At 43.7% G+C, this 18,837-nt stretch overlaps 1 long non-coding RNA gene across 1 annotated transcript; it reads right to left on the bottom strand.

The window, feature by feature from the left end:
• Positions 1–201: 201 nt before the first annotated feature.
• LOC120558354 lies at positions 202–7,148 on the bottom strand. The gene is made up of 3 exons (XR_005639095.1): positions 7,039–7,148; positions 3,198–3,421; positions 202–1,739 (listed from the first exon to the last, which is right to left on the bottom strand). It is a non-coding gene; the product is annotated as an uncharacterized LOC120558354 (long non-coding RNA).
• Between the last annotated feature and the right edge of the window lie 11,689 nt (positions 7,149–18,837).

The following is an 18,837-nucleotide window of genomic DNA, read 5'->3' as shown; positions in this document are numbered from 1 at the left end:
GCCAAATCCAAGAATATTTAACATGCCAGGCCACGGCTGAACCACACACCTAAACCAATTAATGATGCAGGTTCATCTCTGCAGGAGCAAAGCTACATAATACATTTGGAAATTAGTTAAATGTATTTCATTTGTGTCAAGTGTTGCATTATCAAACAATAAACATTACATTTCTTACATATTTTTTTATTATTTCTTCTTTCTCATGCTACAATAACTTGCTTGCCGATTTGGGTGTGTGTGTGAGCAGTGTGTTCACAGCCAGCGAATGTGTATGTTCCACTAAAAGTAGTTGATCCCGTTATTACAAAGAGAGCTGATAAGAGCCTCTTGAAACACTTGAGATAAGCTTGTTAGCTCAAGTGCACTGACATTGTCACCAAACATGCAAGGCATAGGAATACAAGTCAAGAAAAATGGGAGAAAAAACACACACAGTTCAATAGTAGTAGTCATTAACAGCACCAAAAAAAGTGTGCACAATAGCAAAACAGTGTCACATGAAGTGAAAATTACTGTACATCCATTCATCAAGATACATCATTAAAGCTGTCAAACATCAAAGGCCCTCACAGCTCATTCTTGAGAGACACCGTTAGCCTCATTTATCATATTTGTTTGAGCAATGAGAGACAAGAGTGAGGCAAGACGAAAATGAGACAGGAAGAGACCGAAGAGAGCGCTTAGCGTAAAAGCCAGATAAAGAAAAGGAAATGAATGTTTAAAGGAATAAAAATGAAAAACTTAAATAAAGTGGAATACATCAAACAGCAGAAAGATGAACAGAAAAGACAGCAGAAGCAACTGAAAAACAAAAACACAAAAGACAAATATAGAAAGTTTGTGATTAGATAGATCATATGAGAGATAGTTAATCAGCAACATCTCTGTTTGTAGTGGGACACCACCTGGACTGAGGCCTAACCCCTGAGGCTCTCCAAGCTAAGCATGCTGGTTCAGAGCTTCACACACCTGCATGCAGCAAAAATGTGCACGAAACACTCAAAGCACTATCTCCCGTATTATTTTTAATATCTGTATCGCTCGCTCTCACCTTTATTTGACCTCGTGAGGCTTCCAGCACATCACTCACTTTAGTCCAGATTTATTATCATTTATCACTTTATTAACATGGGAAACATTTTGGGGGGAGATTGTATTGCTAATTTCTATCCAAATAATACTTGTAAGAGGACATTTTTTAAGTGTATGTGGCTTGTGATCAAATGGTTTTTATATATCCCCAGGCTCTTGTATTCTCCAAATTGCTTCAATAAATAACTTGTAAGTCTAATTATGCAGCAATTAATTGCAGCCAACATGTAATGCCCATCAATCTTGTAACTTGAAAAAGTATTTTCCAGCACAGCCTGGCAGTCCAAATAAGAAATTTGATTAGATTTTGCAAGCACGTATGGGGATTGTGTGTGTGTGCCAGTTTGTCATTATGTGTGCATGTGAGTGTGACTGTGTGTGTGAACATGTGCGAGTGCCCATGGAGGTTACAGCCAGATCACAGAAGAGAGAGCTCCATCCCAGCAGCTCTCTGCAGTCTGCTCTCTCTGCCGTCTCGTCCAGTTGCTATGGCAGCAGCAGTGAAGGCTGTATCCATGGCCAAAGGAGGAAGCTGGCATCCCCCAATAACAGACCTTCCACCCCTCCTTTCTCCCCGTCTCCCCCCGCCAGGCTCCTGACCCGCTGGTGAACCTGCCTGGGGGTCGGAGGTCAATGGCTCAGAGCTGCCGAGTGACAGTGAGGGATGATGAGGGAGAGAATGAGAAAGAGAGGAGTTACACCACACAGATGGGGAGGAGAGATGAGAAAATGAAAAGATGAGACCAAATTTGATTACTATCAAGAGGTGGGGGTGTGGGTGGCGATTCCGCATTTTAGAAAATGGCTGCTGTTTTGCCCATTGTCTTTAAAATGGAGGTGGAATGTTGATTGTGTTGGACTTTGTTTTTGTTCCATAATTTTAGTGTTGCTTATTGTCTTATGGTTGCATGTTAAGCTGAGGGGGTTTGAGGGGCAGGGGACACGGGAAGGAGACATACAGTTTGAGATGGGTGGGGGGGGATGGATTCACAATCACTTCCACGTTTTGGTTTATTGATTGTGTGCGTGTGTTGGGGGCACAAGAGAAAGGGTTTCTCTCCTTGACTGTGTACAATCCGTCTAGGGAGAGTAAAGGTATGTGTGAAGGGTGTTTAATGTTTAGTATGTGTAGTCAAAGGGGTTGATATGGTCGAGGGTAAAGGGGTGGGGGTCAAGTGAGTTGACCCCTGACCTCTCTGCTTCTGAAAGGTCAGACAGTCTTAGGTTAGCTCAGAATACAACTTCCTCACCTTCAAAAGTTGTGTGCTTTTGATACCTAGGGGCCTTTTAAAGTATGCAGTTGTTCATCAGCATTTGTCAGCCGCAATTTCCCAAAGCAAAGATTTCACATCCTTCTACTTTTTTTCCACTCAACGATAAAATGTGGTTTTAATTAAAGTGGTTTTACCTGAACCTGTGCATTGAATTATTTTTTTAAATAGTATTTAATTCCAGTGTGCGTGGCCTCACACATTGGTTTGGTAAAATCTTTAAATGATCAAGAAAGAAAAAGGAACCCCACCTACAGACACATACCACCACCACCACCTGCAATGTTACAACCTGTGATCATACATTATCATCAACCCTGCTGCCAATGTGAACTAGGAAATCACCCACTACTCCCTGAGATAAGCACCACAGTTTCATTGTAGAGCACAGTGGCTCCTTTGAATGCTGTGAGGATAACATTACCCCCTAGTGGCTAATGTTTGCAACTGCACCCTGAAACTTTGGTATGAGTGAATGTCAACAGCCAACCATACAATCAATCTCCATCCTTGACACTCTGTGGTCCATACAGTAGCTATATGGAAGAGAGACTCTAAGACTGCCTATTCCATCTGATACACGCAATATGTCAGCGCTATCAGACATAACTATATAATTTTCGTCCATGTTTGTCATTATCATGGGCTGGTGTGTAGTGCAGGAGCCAGTCAGTCAGGAAGCTCAACCAGAGACCTACACAGTAGCAGAGAGGGCATGGCAGAGGGTGTATGTTTGTGTCCACACATAAACACACACACACACACACACACACACACACACACACACACACACACATACACACAGGCTCAGGGTGCTATGCAGACACTTACACTGTCTCTCTCTCTGCTGCATCTTTTTTTTCCTGCATGTTCTCCAGATGTCGTGTCCTCTTCGTCACCCCGTTCCTCCGCTCTGCTCCACTCGGTTCCCCCGCCCGGAGACTTGTCACAGCCCCTAACCGCATCAAGAGCACTGCTAGATTGGATATACATGATCTGTCCATCCATCAATGGAGAGAGAAAGAGAGAGAGAGAGAGAGAGAGAGGTTGTCTATCTGTGAAGAGTGAGATAGAGACGCAACAAAAAGGAGAGGAATTGGGATGGAGTGTCATTTGCAAAAGACACTTACAAAAGAAAGAACATTTAAATACATTCAGAAACAGAATTTTAAATTATATTCTTACACAACACATACAAAGTTTATATATGACAAATCAATACTCTGTATGCAGTGTAAGTGATACTTGGATTCTCATTGCTGTTATTAGTCACTAATGTGATTAGTGATAATGTACTTCTGTGGAGAAGTGGACTGGTTGTGTTGCCCTTCTCCCTGAAAAGGGAAAGACAGTTTCAGACTTCATCCGTGTCTTTATGTCCCCTCATAATCTGTCTCTCACTGAAGGTGTAGCTGTTGATGCTGAATCACTTCTCCATTTTTTTGCTCCTTCCATTCTGTGAGCTGAATGAGCTGGAACACGTGTGTTATGGCCACTGTAAAATGTGTTACAATGTGGGCTCACATAGTTGAGACCTGTGGAAGCTGAGCTAACAGTAGATTTTTTGTCTGCAGGTGTTCCGGTCTGGTGTGATGGTTGTCTGTTGCAGAACATATTAATCAAGCAAAGTCTGCCAAGAAAAGATGAAATGTGTGATATGTGTCTCCGAATTTACTTTGAGGTTCCATATGTGTTTTGCATGTGACCTATGACAATTGTAATTATATTTGACATATTATATGTTGCCAATTTAAATCAAAGTGTAATATTATATATGATTATAGACTATTGAGGGTTTCCACAGCAGCAAGAGAACATAATTCTGGAGATGCTACCTTGCCATCTGTAAGAGTGTAGATGCAAATGACAGACATTTTTTCTTCAGCTGTCAAATAAATGAATCAAAATGCAAAACACAACACCTGACTGCAATAAAAACAGCACTGCTCCAACCATGTCCACCATGTACTGTCATATATTTGTTTGATGTTGAATATATAGTATACAGAGGGTTCAATCTGAGGTTGCCCTAACACTCTATTGTTTTATCTGGTGATATTCATCTATGTCTGCTCCTCTATCTTTTCCATACATTTCCAGGTGATGCGGTATCTCGAGCACATCTGCACACTCTCCTTATTCTCTCAGTCTCCTTCCCTCTCTCCTCTCCCTCTGTTTTTCCTCCCACCTGCCTTTTCCTATCTTTCCTTCCATTTTCATACTGACGCCCCCCACGCCTCTCTCTCTCTCTCCCTCCATCCCTCTCTCCCTTTCTCTCTGTCCGCTCTCCGCTCTCCCTCTCTCCGCTGTGCTCTGATGAATTGCCTTCCCCTCCCGGTGAACTCGACCGATAATCCTGGGGAAGCAGTAAAAGATCATCGATCAGCCCTGCAGACAGGCCCACAAGCCACAGCACAGGAACAACACGCTAACAACAAGCCTCTGCACTTGGCTCCCAGTCTATGTATATATGTGCATGTATGCGCAGGCATGCATGTGTGTGTGTGTGTGTGTGTGCATGTGTTTGTATGCATGCAATGCACATAGGCTACATTTGCACACTTAATGCATGCATGTAGAAAGTTGGACACAATACATAATTTGTAGAGTCTATCTATGACTGCTGGTCGTGTTTCTTGTGCTATGTTTAGCTCAACAGGCATGTGTCACCAGCATGCTTAGAATACACTGAGGATAGTTCCCTCTGCTTATCCTGCTTCCTCACGTGATCAGCCCCCTGCTGTGTGTCATCCACTTGGAATGTGTGCATATGTGTGAACGTGCATGTCTATGTGCATGTTTGTATGTGTTTGCCTCTTGAGTGTGTATGCTTGTCAGCATGTGTGTATAGTATTTGTATATGTATGCAGCACACACAGAGACCATAAATCATCTAGCATTCTACAGGCTCATCCTGAAGGAGAAGGGTAGAGAATGCACATGATCTTGGGCAAAGCTTGATGGCTATGAAATTGACCAATTGATTGATTGAAACAATTAATTTTGAACCATGCTTTTATGGCTGAGAAGCCAAGCGATCATTAGTTTGCAACAACCAAGTGAAGACAGCCAGATAGTTTTATAATTTCCACTGAAACATAGCAAAGCACTAGCTACCGCTCCAGGCTTAGGATAATGATAAGCTACCAGCTATTGGTTTAAGTTATATGACATGATGTGATAGCTTGGACTGTGCAAAGTCATGTATGAAGTCCATTCATCTTCATCCTCCATTTTGCATACAAAAATAAACCAGCTTGAGCGATTCAAGCACAAGGCATCCAATGGTCATTATTCTATCCCCTTAAATATGACAAATGGAGGACTGCTTCTATCGAATCCCATTCTTTACATGCCATATTACAACGCACTGCTGTTCGCCAGTGTGGAGGAGCTTGACCATAAAAAGCCAGTTGCTTGGAAAATAAATCTCCACTGTGACAACCAATGAACTGCTTTTCATTGAGGAAGCTCACCATTCATACTTTATCTCCCTTTTTATTTTGGAACTGTTTGTAAGTTGTCCTTCAATGCCTTTCTCTCTGCTGCCTTTGTTCCTAATGTACTGGCAAGGCTGACTTCATTAAGCCCTGTATGTGGGAAACACATTTATGTCCTATTATGATTTTTCCTATTTCATTTTGCCGTGATACACCACAGCACTGCCACCAAAGCGGAAAATAAAGCCCCTTTCATGCTTAAAGCCATCTGCTCTTTGTGAGCAAGGTGACACCCTGTGGCCAAAGCAGAGAACCGCGGCTCCAGCTGAAATCCAGCAAACACAAAAGGAGGACCAGCTGATATACTGTACAATGCAACTTGTTCCCACCAGAGAGCTAGCCTTCAATTATCAGCAATTTTGAAATGAGAGAATGAGTCCCATGTGGACAAAAGCAAGGCATGCACACCATCCCACAAACCTCAAAGGACACCTGCAACAGGTATCTAAGGCATTTCGCAAGTATGAGGAGGCGTTTCGGGCCATGATTCTTCTAATACTTGGGGAATGACTTAATGTGAGGGTGTGTGTGAAGGTGCGTGTGTCCCTGTGTGTTTTCCTGAGAGTGAAACGCCACCATGGACATTGACAGATAGCAGGGGAATGTTCAATTGCAGGTTGTTGCGTCCTGCTGTCATTGGGCTCATCTGTCATAAGGCAAGGCTAGCTGGGAGGCAGGAGGAGGCAGGAGTGAGGGGCGTCACTCCTCCAGTAGCCTAGATGATGATCAGACCGGGGCTCCTGCCAAGCAGGCTGCTGGCCCTGTCTTGCTCCTGTGGTCCCCTGGAATTCTTCACCTTCTCAGTCAGTTCCAGATAAATAACACTACAGCTTTGATAACTAAGTGTAGACAGCACTATGAAGCAGTCAGGGATTCCCCCCACTTGAATACACTACACCTCTGTGTCTCTATGTATCTATCTATCTATCTATCTTTTGGCCACAGTTCAGATTAATTTGGCAGCTCGGGGGATTATTTTGGCTGGATGATGAGACATTTCTCGCTACAAATGCCACAAACAGTTTCTCTGTTTCAGAGATGAGTCAATACAGAGCCCTGCAGGAACATAACTGATCTGACCTGCTCTCTCGCTCGCTCTCTCTCTCTCTCTCTCACACTCCCCCCTCCCCCACACACATACCCACACACACACACACACAAGTTTGCCTTACCTGTATTGCACTCCAATAACCTTTCTTATGTCTGGTTATGTCCCACATAACCATTTACTGTACTTCCTCATCCTTCCTTTCTCCTTAGTTTCTTCTTCCTGTAATCTGTTGTTGTCACACTGACACAAGGCTGCACTTTCACATGTGCACCCTCTACAGTCAAGGCTGGGAAGTGCCTTTGTTGTTACATGAGAACAGATACAAACAGGAAGGCCAATTACAGCCCAGCAGTCATCTATCTGTCAACCATTTGACAGGAACATAGCACAGCCAAATATATGACTCCCCCATAAATCATAGCATCTCACTCTAACTAGCCTGTCTTGTGTGAGTAATTAGTAGTATCATGCAGAAGCATTTTGGCGTCCCGAAATACCATTAGATCATTTTACTTTTGATTTTCAGTCACTTTTCTCCAAAACCCACACACTCAAATAGCCAAATGTTCCTGAAAATTATATGCATAAAACTGATTTAGGAGGCACTCAGGAAATCGATCATGCAACAGAATCGTTTAATGTTTAAGGAAGGGCCTTATGATTTGTGGATGTTGAAACAGAGTTCATATTCCACATTTCAAGATTAAAAAGAGGACCTTCTATTTTCATAGTGAGCCCTAACCGCCTTGTACCCCTTTGCAGCAGTCCCACCCCGAGAGCTCCATTGCTATTGCAGATGCTTTATGATGGGCAATTTAGCTTCAGCTGCTATCGGAGCCATCTCAGGAATGGACGCGCTTAGAATCAAGTGCAATAAAGCAGAGAAGGAAGTGAAGAAAAGAGAAGAGAAGGGGGGAAAAGAGCAAATAAAGAGAGACAACAAGCTTGTCTGGACAGCCCCTCTGGACAAAAGGTTTGGGGGTAGGGTCTCCTGTGGACACACACACACACACAAACACACACACACACACACACTGGTTTCCCAGTCACTAGTCAGCTAGACAAGGAAAAGGCATACCTGTTTGTTTTTACAGGAGCTTCCAAACAAGGCCAAGCATGCATGTGTGAGTGAATGTATGCACTAACATATGTGCACCCGTTTTTTCTAGGTCTATACATTACTGTGTGTGTGTGTGTGTGTGTGTGTGTGTGTGTGTGTGTGTGTGTGTGTGTGTGTGTGTGTGTGTGTGTGTGTGTGTGTGTGTGTGTGTGTGTGTGTGTGTGATCGTGTGTGTGAAACATTTGGTCCTGCACCGGCAAGGCTTTGTTGAGTCTGCTGAGCCCCAGGAAATCTCCTGAGACGGGGAGACAGATTTACACCCTTTCCCCTGAGAGGGCTTTACAGCCTGGGACCCAGCAGAGCAATGGAAGGGCCAAGAGCGCAAAGTGAAGAGCAGGGTGATGAGACAGAGAGGGAGAGGAGAGGAAAGAAGGGAAGGATAAAGGGAGAGATGACAGATGAAATATGTCAGAGATTTGGGGGGCGGGGGGAGGGGTGTATGTGGATCTGTGATATCGATGGAATGCAACATGGCTGCTATTTGCTTGCTGCCCTTCGCCTCTACTCACACTCTTTCTCTTGTACCTCGTGTCTCTCACTCTCAATTCATTCCTACTGCTCCTACACACTCATGCATAGACATACATGCACAAAGAGAGGCCATAAATCTGCCACTGAGTGCTTCTGGGATAGAGACACCCAAGACAGTCTGATGCTGTGTTTGGAGAGAATGCAGATGTACCTGCCTCCAGCACATCATCCTCTGTCCCCCTTCCTCTCCCTCGTTCTCCTCCTCTCCACCCCTTCATTTTATCCCTTCGATCTCTATCAGTTTTCTGTCTCATGTTCTTAACCCCCTTCAACCTTAACTCAGCTCATCTCTCCTCCACTCTCCACTCCCTTTTCCCTTTGGTCTCACTTGAAGAACTGACGCTCTCCCACTTGGGGGGAACAAATCGCTCCAGCCGAGTCCCATGCCATTGTGCTGTGCTGAGACAAGGCTGAGCCAGAGGACGCACAATAGGGCGAACAGAAGTGGGGGGGATATGGCTCACACTATAGGCAGGCACCTTGTGGGGGAATAATGGTAACAAATACAGGGTCTATGCAACCTGTTTGCTGCAGTTCCTCTGTCTGAGAGCCAGTATCCATCATCCAGTGACAGCTCTAACTACCTGCTGAGTGATACCTGATGTCCTTAGATGGGCTACATTCACAGCTATCCACCTCTACATGATATGTCTGTGATAAAGACAGACAGCGACATCACAAAAGAAAATGGAAAAGTATTGAGTGGGTTTCACGTTCATAATGTAGAATGCTGATGGCAGGTGTAGGTTTTGAGGGGATCTATAAAAAGCATCTTTCTTAGTCAGACAGCATAAAAACTCTATAACTATAGCTAATGTTTCAGCCCATCTGTATCGGCCGTGATGGCCTCCAGAAAAAACAGACCTACAAAGCCATGTACACGCCTTCCTATTTACACAGCAGTAACACCTATGCCTTGACAGTCACAACCAGGCCTCACATATAGTCCCCCAGCAAAACACACGTAAACACATACCATCCAAACAGACGTGGCCTGCATGACCTTATTTACAGCGAAGTAAGCGGTTTAAGCCACACATCTCACTCCAACACCTAAACACCTGACAAGCCTCTCATAAATAAGGCTGGCCAGCGACTCCCACATAATTTACACCTTGGCTATCTCCTAAGCTAACATGTAACAGGTCTTCACTCCATTTTTCACCACCCAGAGCTCACCACTCACCGTAGAAGATAGAAGTGCAAAAGTTAGTCCAAAAGAAGGGGGCAGGGGAACTTCAAAAGCTTAGGAGAAAGGTCTAGATTTGGGGATGTGGTGCGGGGCTTGAAGTTCTCTGGGCCTGGAGTCATTCAATTCAATTCAATTCAATTCAATTTTATTTATAGTATCAAATCATAACATAAGTTATCTCGAGACACTTTACAGATAGAGTAGGTCTAGACCACACTCTATAATTTACAAAGCCCCAACAATTCCAACAGTTCCAGTAATTCCCTCAAGAGCAAGCAGTGCGACAGTGGCGAGGAAAAACTCCCTCTTGGGAAGAAACCTCGGACAGACCCAGGCTCTTGGTAGGCGGTGTCTGACGAGCCGGTTGGGGGTGTGATGAACAGTGGAGATAGTAGTCACATTAATAATGGAACAGTGACTGGATGTAGCGGGAAGCTGCAGGGTTCAGCAGGACGCAGCATGACATTGCAGGGCATCACTGAGTTCAGCAGGGAGTGCAGCAGGACCACGGCGACAGCTGCGACCAGGATCTTGGTGCCAACGTTCTCCAAGGAAATACGCTGGGGAAAAAGCATAAGGACTCGGGGAATACACTCCCCCAGAAGCTAGGATTAGTAACTTTAGTAACTTAGTAATTTCTGGGACGGGCTGCACACAAATAGTAATAGTAATAGTAATAGTAACAGTAATAGAAAGGGAGAGGAGAGAGCAGCTCAGTGTGTAAAAGGAAGGAAGTCCCCCGGCAGTCTAGAACTATAACAGCGTAACTATAACAGGTAACTAAGAGAGACAGGTCATCAGGAGAGGTAGCTTTTTCGGGCTTAGAACTCTCCCCCTGCCGGATCTGGCTTGGCTGGCCTGCCTCCCTCTACTTTGTTATGTATTATTAATCTAACAATTATGAAGAGAAGCAGTTGGGCCAGTTAGGTGAACACTGCAACTCCTCACTCCCCTAACTATAAGCTTTATCAAATAGGAGAGTTTTAAGTTCATTCTTGAATGAGGTGACAGTTTCTGCCCCCGAACCCAGATGGGAGCTGGTTCCATAGGAGAGGAGCCTGATAACTGAAGGCTCTAGCTCCCATTCTACTTTTAGAGACTCTAGGTACCACCAGTAACTCTGCATTCTGGGAGCGCAGTGCTCTAGTGGGACAATAGGGTATTAGGAGCTCTTCTAGATATGATGTTGCTAGACCATTTAGAGCTTTGTAGGTCAAGAGAAGGACTTTAAACTCAATCCTGGATTCAACAGGAAGCCAATGCAGAGAAGCTAATACAGGAGAAATATGATCTCTTTTCTTAGTTCTTGTGAGAACACGCGCTGCAGCATTCTGGATCAGCTGGAGAGTCTTAAGAGACTTATTTGAGCAACCTGACAGTAGGGAATTGCAATAGTCCAGCCTGGAAGTAACAAATGCATGGACTAGTTTTTCAGCGTCGTTTTGAGACAGGATATTCCTAATTTTGGCAATGTTACGAAGATGAAAAAAGGCTGTTCTTGAGGTTTGTTTTAGATTGGCATTAAAGGATATATCCTGATCAAAGATAACTCCTAAATTTCTAACAGTGGTGCTGGAGGCCAGGGCAACACCATCCAAGTCATGTGTGTGAGCATGTGAATGACCCTGGCCCGGGGCGTAGCCTAGCCTAGCCGCAGCCCAGCTCAGATCAAGGCCCACAGCCAGGAGTTCCACTTCTATGTCTGCCATAAATCGTCCTGCCTTTGTCTGTTCTCTCTTTCACTGGCTGAAACTTATCCTCTTCCATTAAGAGTGATGGATCAGTACCTCTCAGGGTGTAAGAGACTCTGAGGTTACAGGTCCTTGCAAAGATTGTACTTTACACTGCAAGTGAAAGAAATATACACACAGGCATACTTCCACATACACCCCTAAACCAAACAGGCAACATGAGACATGAAATAAATTTCAAGGCAGGGATGGGAGTTGTTGAAGTTGTTTGATGTTGAAATAATTTCATAGCAGCTGATATGCATCTGCAGTGGTAATTATTTGTAGAATGGGTACGAACAATGATGTATCTCTTCAATGTTTATGGTTCCAGCCTTGTGGTGTTTAATTGTCAGGTAACTCCCTTGGATTTAGCAGCATCTGTGCTCCCTCTGGTGGTTGCTCCCCGCCATGATCACTTGATATGTCTCCTCATAGTTAGACCCATATACTGTACCTCTGTGTTCATTTAGTCTCAGTCATTTAAAATGTACTACATGATAACTTTCTGTGTCAATAATACATAACGTAACAATTAAAATAACCAAAGAACGCACTAATTTGTGTTTAATGTAATTAACATAGATTTAAAATTATAGACTACTGTTAAAATATCATGCATTATATCACTATAAAGACTGGATGCAATGGGGTTTTTTTTCCAACCAAAGGACTTGGCTATGGTTATGAGGCTGTTTCCTACTGCATGAGTGAGATAATAGTTTGGCAAGAGATTTGACAAAAACTTCGCCACATGTTGCAACAACGACCTCAGATCAGCAGCAGCAGCGTGTGTGTGTGTGTGTGTGTGTGTGTGTGTGTGTGTGTGTGTGTGTGTGTGTGTGTGTGTGTGTGTGTGTGTGTGTGTGTGTGTGTGTGTGTGTGTGTGTGTGTGTGTGTTTACTTAAACTGTGTAATAACAAATCTGTTTTGCTAATCGTTAAATGGGGGTTGTTGAAAGATGAATAGCTTTATTATCATTGCAGAATATTAAAAATGTCAAAAAATCGGAACTATAAATTTTACTATTCTCTCGTGAAAATAAAGCTGGCATCGCCCAGAAACGAAGCAAAATGCATTAGGATTCGTGGCAAACTCAGGACATTGCCATATCCCTTATGCGTGAAAACAAATGACAAGAAAACAAAATGTTGTAGACCCCGAGCACGGTCCAGATTCAAACAGAAGCGCATGAATATTCTAATACACAATAGTATTTGAGGACTGCGTGTGGTTGCTTCGGGCTGCAGCTGCAGTCGGCCTGAGTGATGTTGCCCTCCAGTGGTGAGAGTGGAAAACAGCAGCAGTGCATCTATATAGTCCATCAGCCAGCTGAAAGATTCACTACTGATGCTCTCATCTGCTCGTTCGAATAGTACCCCATTCTTGTTTGAATGAAGCGTGTTTTTGATTTAGATTGTGTGTGTGTGTGTGTGTGTGTGTGTGTGTGTGTGTGTGTGTGTGTGTGTGTGTGTGTGTGTGTGTGTGTGTGTGTGTGTGTGTGTGTGTGTGTGTGTGTGTGTGTGTGTGTGTGTCCAGTGTTGAGTGGTGGTTGTGTGGTACGCATGCGCAGTGATCGGGTGAGCGGTGGCCTTTGTCTAAAAATGATGGCCTAATGCGCTTGCGCGTTGCTCCGCCGGACAGTGGAGGCACATAAAGCCTGGTAAATTGCACCAGGGCAATAAAATGGCAATAAAATGACAACAACAGTGCATTAATCCATCACCAGGGAGCGCTGAAGGTACTGTAAAGAGCTCTGGCTGAACTCGGGAATGATTTCTAGGGTTTATCAGCTCTGCAGCGCCCATTCAGGATGCCAGGGGGCAGTGAGGAGCTGGGGAGGGCTTGGAGTCTCGCTCCCAGTGGACTAGGTTTATATTAATCTCACGCAGGTAGGAAATAGTAATAAAAAGATGCTGCAACTTTATATTGAATGGTCCAGCTTCTTTTAATTAGAAGACAGAATTAATAAAATGAAGGAATGGAGCTTTGAACTAACTAGGGGGTTGGAAATCCCCAGCTCTCTACCTCTTTTAGCTTAGCCTTATTTGGAGCACTTTTTTTCCATAACATGTTCTCACAAGGAGGCAGAGCTTCTCTGTTGTAGCAGCACCGCCCCTCCAGCTTGCAGCCTCCCCTCCGGCTCCCTGTGGCTCGTAGAGAAAGAGAGCTTTATTCAGGAGCACCTGGATTTATGTGGGGCAACAAGAATCAGCAGGTGATGGAAAATGCTGGCCCAGTAGGTTGGCTGTGGCCAGGGGGTTCTAGCGAGGTGGTAAGTGAACCCAGTGGGTCACACTGCCATTTCCTGTTTCTCTACCCTTTTACTCTCTTTTTTACCGTCCTTCTATCCCAGTCTGCTTCATCTACTGCCCTTGTTTCCTGCCAGAATCACTTCCTCCAATAAGAAACAGATGAGCAGCTTAGAGTCTGAGGTGGCCGTGCTTTGCCCTTTAAGTCATCAAGGCAACACATCTGACATACATTTTCACATAGTTGGGCCTAAAATATGCCTTTTAAAGATGACATTTTGAAGTAATGCAGCCTTGCTAACAAAAATTATCAAAGGATATTTCTCTTGGCCTGTTAACATCTTCATGAAACTTTCCTTTTCTTTTTTTTAAAGAAAATTGCTGCCTAAAGGTGAAACCATTCTCTTCAGGTTTTAACTTACTCAAGACAACTGATTTTTTTGCATTGTACTTAAAATTCAGAACGCACACAGAAAAACCTTTTAGAGAGAATCTGTGGTGCAAACATTTAGACCTCCTCTCCACTAATGAAACCACCAGCCGCTTTGCCGTCAGCTATTCCACAGAAACAGCATTCTAAACTGAACCAGGTGTGTACATGCCACAGTGGAGAGGTCAAAAGTGGAAACACATGATCCACCCTTTCTTCTTTATCCTGCTCTTCTTCCTCTAATAACAGATGCCTGGTAAAAGAAAAAATGAAAACTGTGCTAAAATGGACCATTAAACCTTGCAACAATGCTTGTGTAATGTGAAGCACAGCTAAATTAGAAGAGAGAGGGAATTAGATAAATGGACAGTCAGGTAAAGTGGGGGATAGATAGCAACAGAGAACAAGGGGATAGAAGTAGGAGGTGTCTTTGTTGTGGAAAGACATCTGTTTGGTCTGCTCTGCCTCCCAGATTCTCTCACGTTTACTGGACCCCTGTCACATCGCTTTGCCTTGGTTTATTTCTGGCCAACATTTGAGATGAAGGACTCAATGTTTAGACATGAGCTGTTTGGATAAATTGGCTCGTATGTGTTACGGATCCGGTAAGTAAAGCCCTGTATCACTCCTGCGCCCTCAGAAGTATGACACCTCAGACACTTTATATTTCACCAAGATTCTACCATGAATCAGCACACAGACCATCCTCCTCTATTTCACTAAGTTTTATTACAAATGTGTTTACTGCTAATCAGTGTAATGGACTGGACTGTGAGCACTTAAATGTGTGTTTAACGTATATATCCTGTGGGCCTCGGGAGATGACAGGGCCTTTACAAGGATGGTGGTTGTAATATTGAATTATAAAACCTATTCAAGAACCTGTCAAGAGCCCCTTTATTCAGTGTGGAGTAACATCTACGCCTTCTTTTATGTGTTAGATTTGTTATGCAACGTGGCTTTATAAAGTATTTATCAAGGCTTTATAAGCCACTAAAATTATAATCAGTCCAGGAGCCACCTCCAGCAGCAGACCAGCCCATGTAGTTGAAAGCTCTCTATTCTGAGGCCTGGGCAAGCCTTGCAGCATTATAAGTTCTGCCAGAGCTATTCCTTGTGGATCACTTGATATTAACTTCAACATCTCCTGTTGAAATAAATACTACCACAGAAAATCCTAGGGATTTCATGGCCTCTCTGAACTCTAAGCCATGATGGAAATAGAAAGGACTGAAACTTCATGTTCATTTGACATCCATACGATTAAAATGTAAGATGTGTAGAGTTCTGTAGACAGATGTGATTTTTTTTTTGCCCTACTCTGCCAACAGCTGGACTCTTCTCACTTGGTTATAAGCCTTGCATATTGGACCTCAGGCATATTATACTTCCCGTTCATATACAGTGTAACATTATATAGTTTATGGCGCTGTATTATGTGGAGGCTGGATATGGCTTGGAGCAGGGGCAGGGGCAGGAGCAGGAGAATGTTGTTGTCAGCGGTGGGTCAAAGACTGTCAGGGCTCAGGGCTGGCAGAAAGCCAGGCTGTGTACGTGTCTGCTCTGAATGTTAATGGATTAACGCTCGCCACACATACAGCTAGACTGGGAAACCCAAGATGACTTTTAACGTGAAAGGCCGCCAAAAAGTCGCCATCATAAATTCAGGGACACATGCTGTCTGTAGCAGCGCGGCAGTCAGGCATGTTTCCTCCGGGAGGCCAGGGCTGAGGGACTGTGTGATGGAGAATGGGGGAGCAGGTGGGCTCTACGTTGGCGGACCTTGCCTCTCAAGCCCCACAAGATATGATCAGAGTACACTGGCAGCTGTGGCCTTGCCTAAATAACACCCAAATGTAGAGCAGGTACACCAACGCAGTTTCCACTGACAGACTATTATGCTAGTCTTACTGTAACTTCACCCTCATTTACTTTACAACTTCTTGCAATCTGTATACAGTGTTTTAAACTCAGATCCTGCTGATTTAGCATTTTCCACCACAAGAAAAGCCCATTCTGTCACATCATTTTTCCCTTAATTGCTTTAACAAGTAACTTAGGCTTGTCTAATGTGAATTTCCACATGGCAAAGAGAGCAGCAGTTGTAGTGCTCAGACACTGTGCAGCGACAGCCACAATCACTGTGTAATTTAGCAGCAGGGGACAATGAGCTAATTTTGCAGGAGAGCATATACTCCCAATTTAAAATCAATCAAGATGCATTTGGTTTTTTAGGACCTCCACTTGAGCTGTGCTGTAAATAAGAGTTAGGTTTAAAGCGCACAATTGTTGTCTGCCTGCGTGGGGGGTCATTTTAAATCAACTGATGGATTCACAGCACATTTCACTGCAAAGTTTCACACACATTTTGACACTAATATGCCCCATTTTTCCTAATCATTTTGCTGCTGCACTGCAAGTAATTAGGTATAATTATGTCAGTGGATGATTTCTAACCATTTATTGAAGAACTGACTTACAAGCAATCATTAGCAGCAGCATGGTTTTAAATACTTGAAAGAAAAACAAGTGGCACATGCAGGGACAGAAAAGTTATGGTGTTGGAATTTGTAATCCAATTATCTTATTCTAGTGAATAAAACACTGTGCTGTGGTTTCCTATGATTTTCTGTCTCCAACCACCGAGGACTTACTTAATGCCTTCAATCTTTCCTGCTCTCTCTCCTCTCTGCAAATTAATTTATGGTCTAATTACAGGACAAGCCTCCAGATATGAAAGAACACAAATCACCGGTCCTTACCAGATGGCAGAAAAACGGCACAGGATAATTGAAAATGTAGAAGTGGATCAATATTTAGAAGCCCAAGGTTACACGAAGTATGACAATACTATTAATATGGAAATATGATGCATTACATCCACAGGCAAATTGGTGTTATTTGATGGTGAATGAGAAATGTTACTAGTGCTGGCTTCTCAATAACAAATATCCCATACTAGCTTTATCATATATTAACCACTTCCATACACCCCTCGATTATCTAAAATGTACCGTTGCAGTCTCATGTGCATACCTCCAGCCATATGTGCACACTTCCACGCATGCATGCTGTTGGTCAGTGGTGTGTGGATCAGGTCTGGAGGTTCCCTTTCCACCAGAATGTACCGTGAAGGCTCAGTGCCCCACCGTGTCACTGACTACCTCTGGCCCACCCCACCCTCCTTTAGCATTTACCTCTGGCCTGTTAAAAATGATATCAGCTCATGGAGGGCAAGCATTAGCATTTGCATTTTATTGGAAGCACCGAGATTTAGAGCAGAGGATATATCAGCTCTGAGCAGACAGAATTAGTTAACAATGCATTACCTGCCTTTTATGGCAGCTATAACTCTTTCCCCTGGTGGGGAGAGGAGATGAAGGGAGGAGTGGGGGGTGAAGGGGAAATACAGCCAGCAGAGGGTTGGCGGGGAGAGCCGTGGCGCAGTAGAGGGGGCATTTAGAACGAAGAAGCTTTGTCTATGGGCCTTTACTGCACATTAAGTGTGATAGCCACCAAAATTAGAGCATCACATCGCAATCACCTTCACACAGATCAGTGCACTGTGAGGAGAAATGATGCACCAGTCATCACTGCAGACTTTTTTCTCTCTGGTTGCAGCAAGAAAATGGAGACACAGCTGTTGGGCAGCTGTGCCTACATGATCACAGCACGAGGAAAGGCCACATCAAATTACATCTGCCTCTGTCTGTGATACTCATGACTTACAACACTTTTAGAGACATTTTTCACAGCTTCTCTGGGACACTAAAGACTACAAATCCTTTTTTTCTTTCATATACAAGATACTCTGTGCTGTGTATTATTTGTTTGCTGTTTTAGTGGTATTCTTGAACAAGCTGTGTGATGAGGCCCACTGCAGCAGTCCCTGCCATCGCCATAGCTCCCCCGACACTCATTTGGTGAAATGTGCTGAAAGACGCCCCAACTCTGCCGTGGGCAGTACCCTGAGGAACTCATTTGCACTAGATGTTACTGGTACAGAAGGGACTATGTTTGAAGTGCAGGGAGGCTGCTGTGAATAAATAAATACATTTACACCAACACTTTAACTATATTTTAACACATGATAACCATTGACACAAAGCACATACTTTGCAAGACACACCTAGATAAAAAAAAGGATTCTTGTTTCTAATTAAAAAATACTGCAAGTTACATTAAAATATCTGTTAAATGTATAGGTATTCAAAATATCAAATCATTCTTCAGTGCAATGTCCAAAACCTATGCATAGGTCCTGAAAAACTGTCTCTCTTTAGCTAAACAAAGCACAGACAGCTCCTTATTGACTGCTACACATACAGTACACACTCATTTTTAGCACAAGGCTTGAATCAGATTTTCCTCATTTTGATTTTTAGCTTCGGTAAAGCTTCACTCTGCACGCCGGTTGACCATGTATACCAGAAATGCCTCTACAACTGTATTTGCCACACACATCACAGGCAGAGCTCCCATGAGTGCCACTGTGGCTTTCCCAACCAAACCTACTGGCCTGGGTTTGTCAGCAGACAGCTCCAGGCTCCATAAAACAGCCTGCTGCTCGCTCCCTTTGCCCAGCTTAATGGTCCCAGGGGCTGGAAATTTACTAGTGACCTTTGCATTCCATTTGGAGTGTAAAAGCCTTTTTGCTAGGAAAAT

The sequence above is a fragment of the Perca fluviatilis genome, chromosome 5 (genome assembly GCF_010015445.1).
Source record: "Perca fluviatilis chromosome 5, GENO_Pfluv_1.0, whole genome shotgun sequence".
Classification (NCBI taxonomy): Eukaryota; Metazoa; Chordata; class Actinopteri; order Perciformes; family Percidae; genus Perca; species Perca fluviatilis.
Note: the sequence above shows the minus strand (reverse complement) of the source record. Positions and strands in the feature narration are given on the sequence as shown.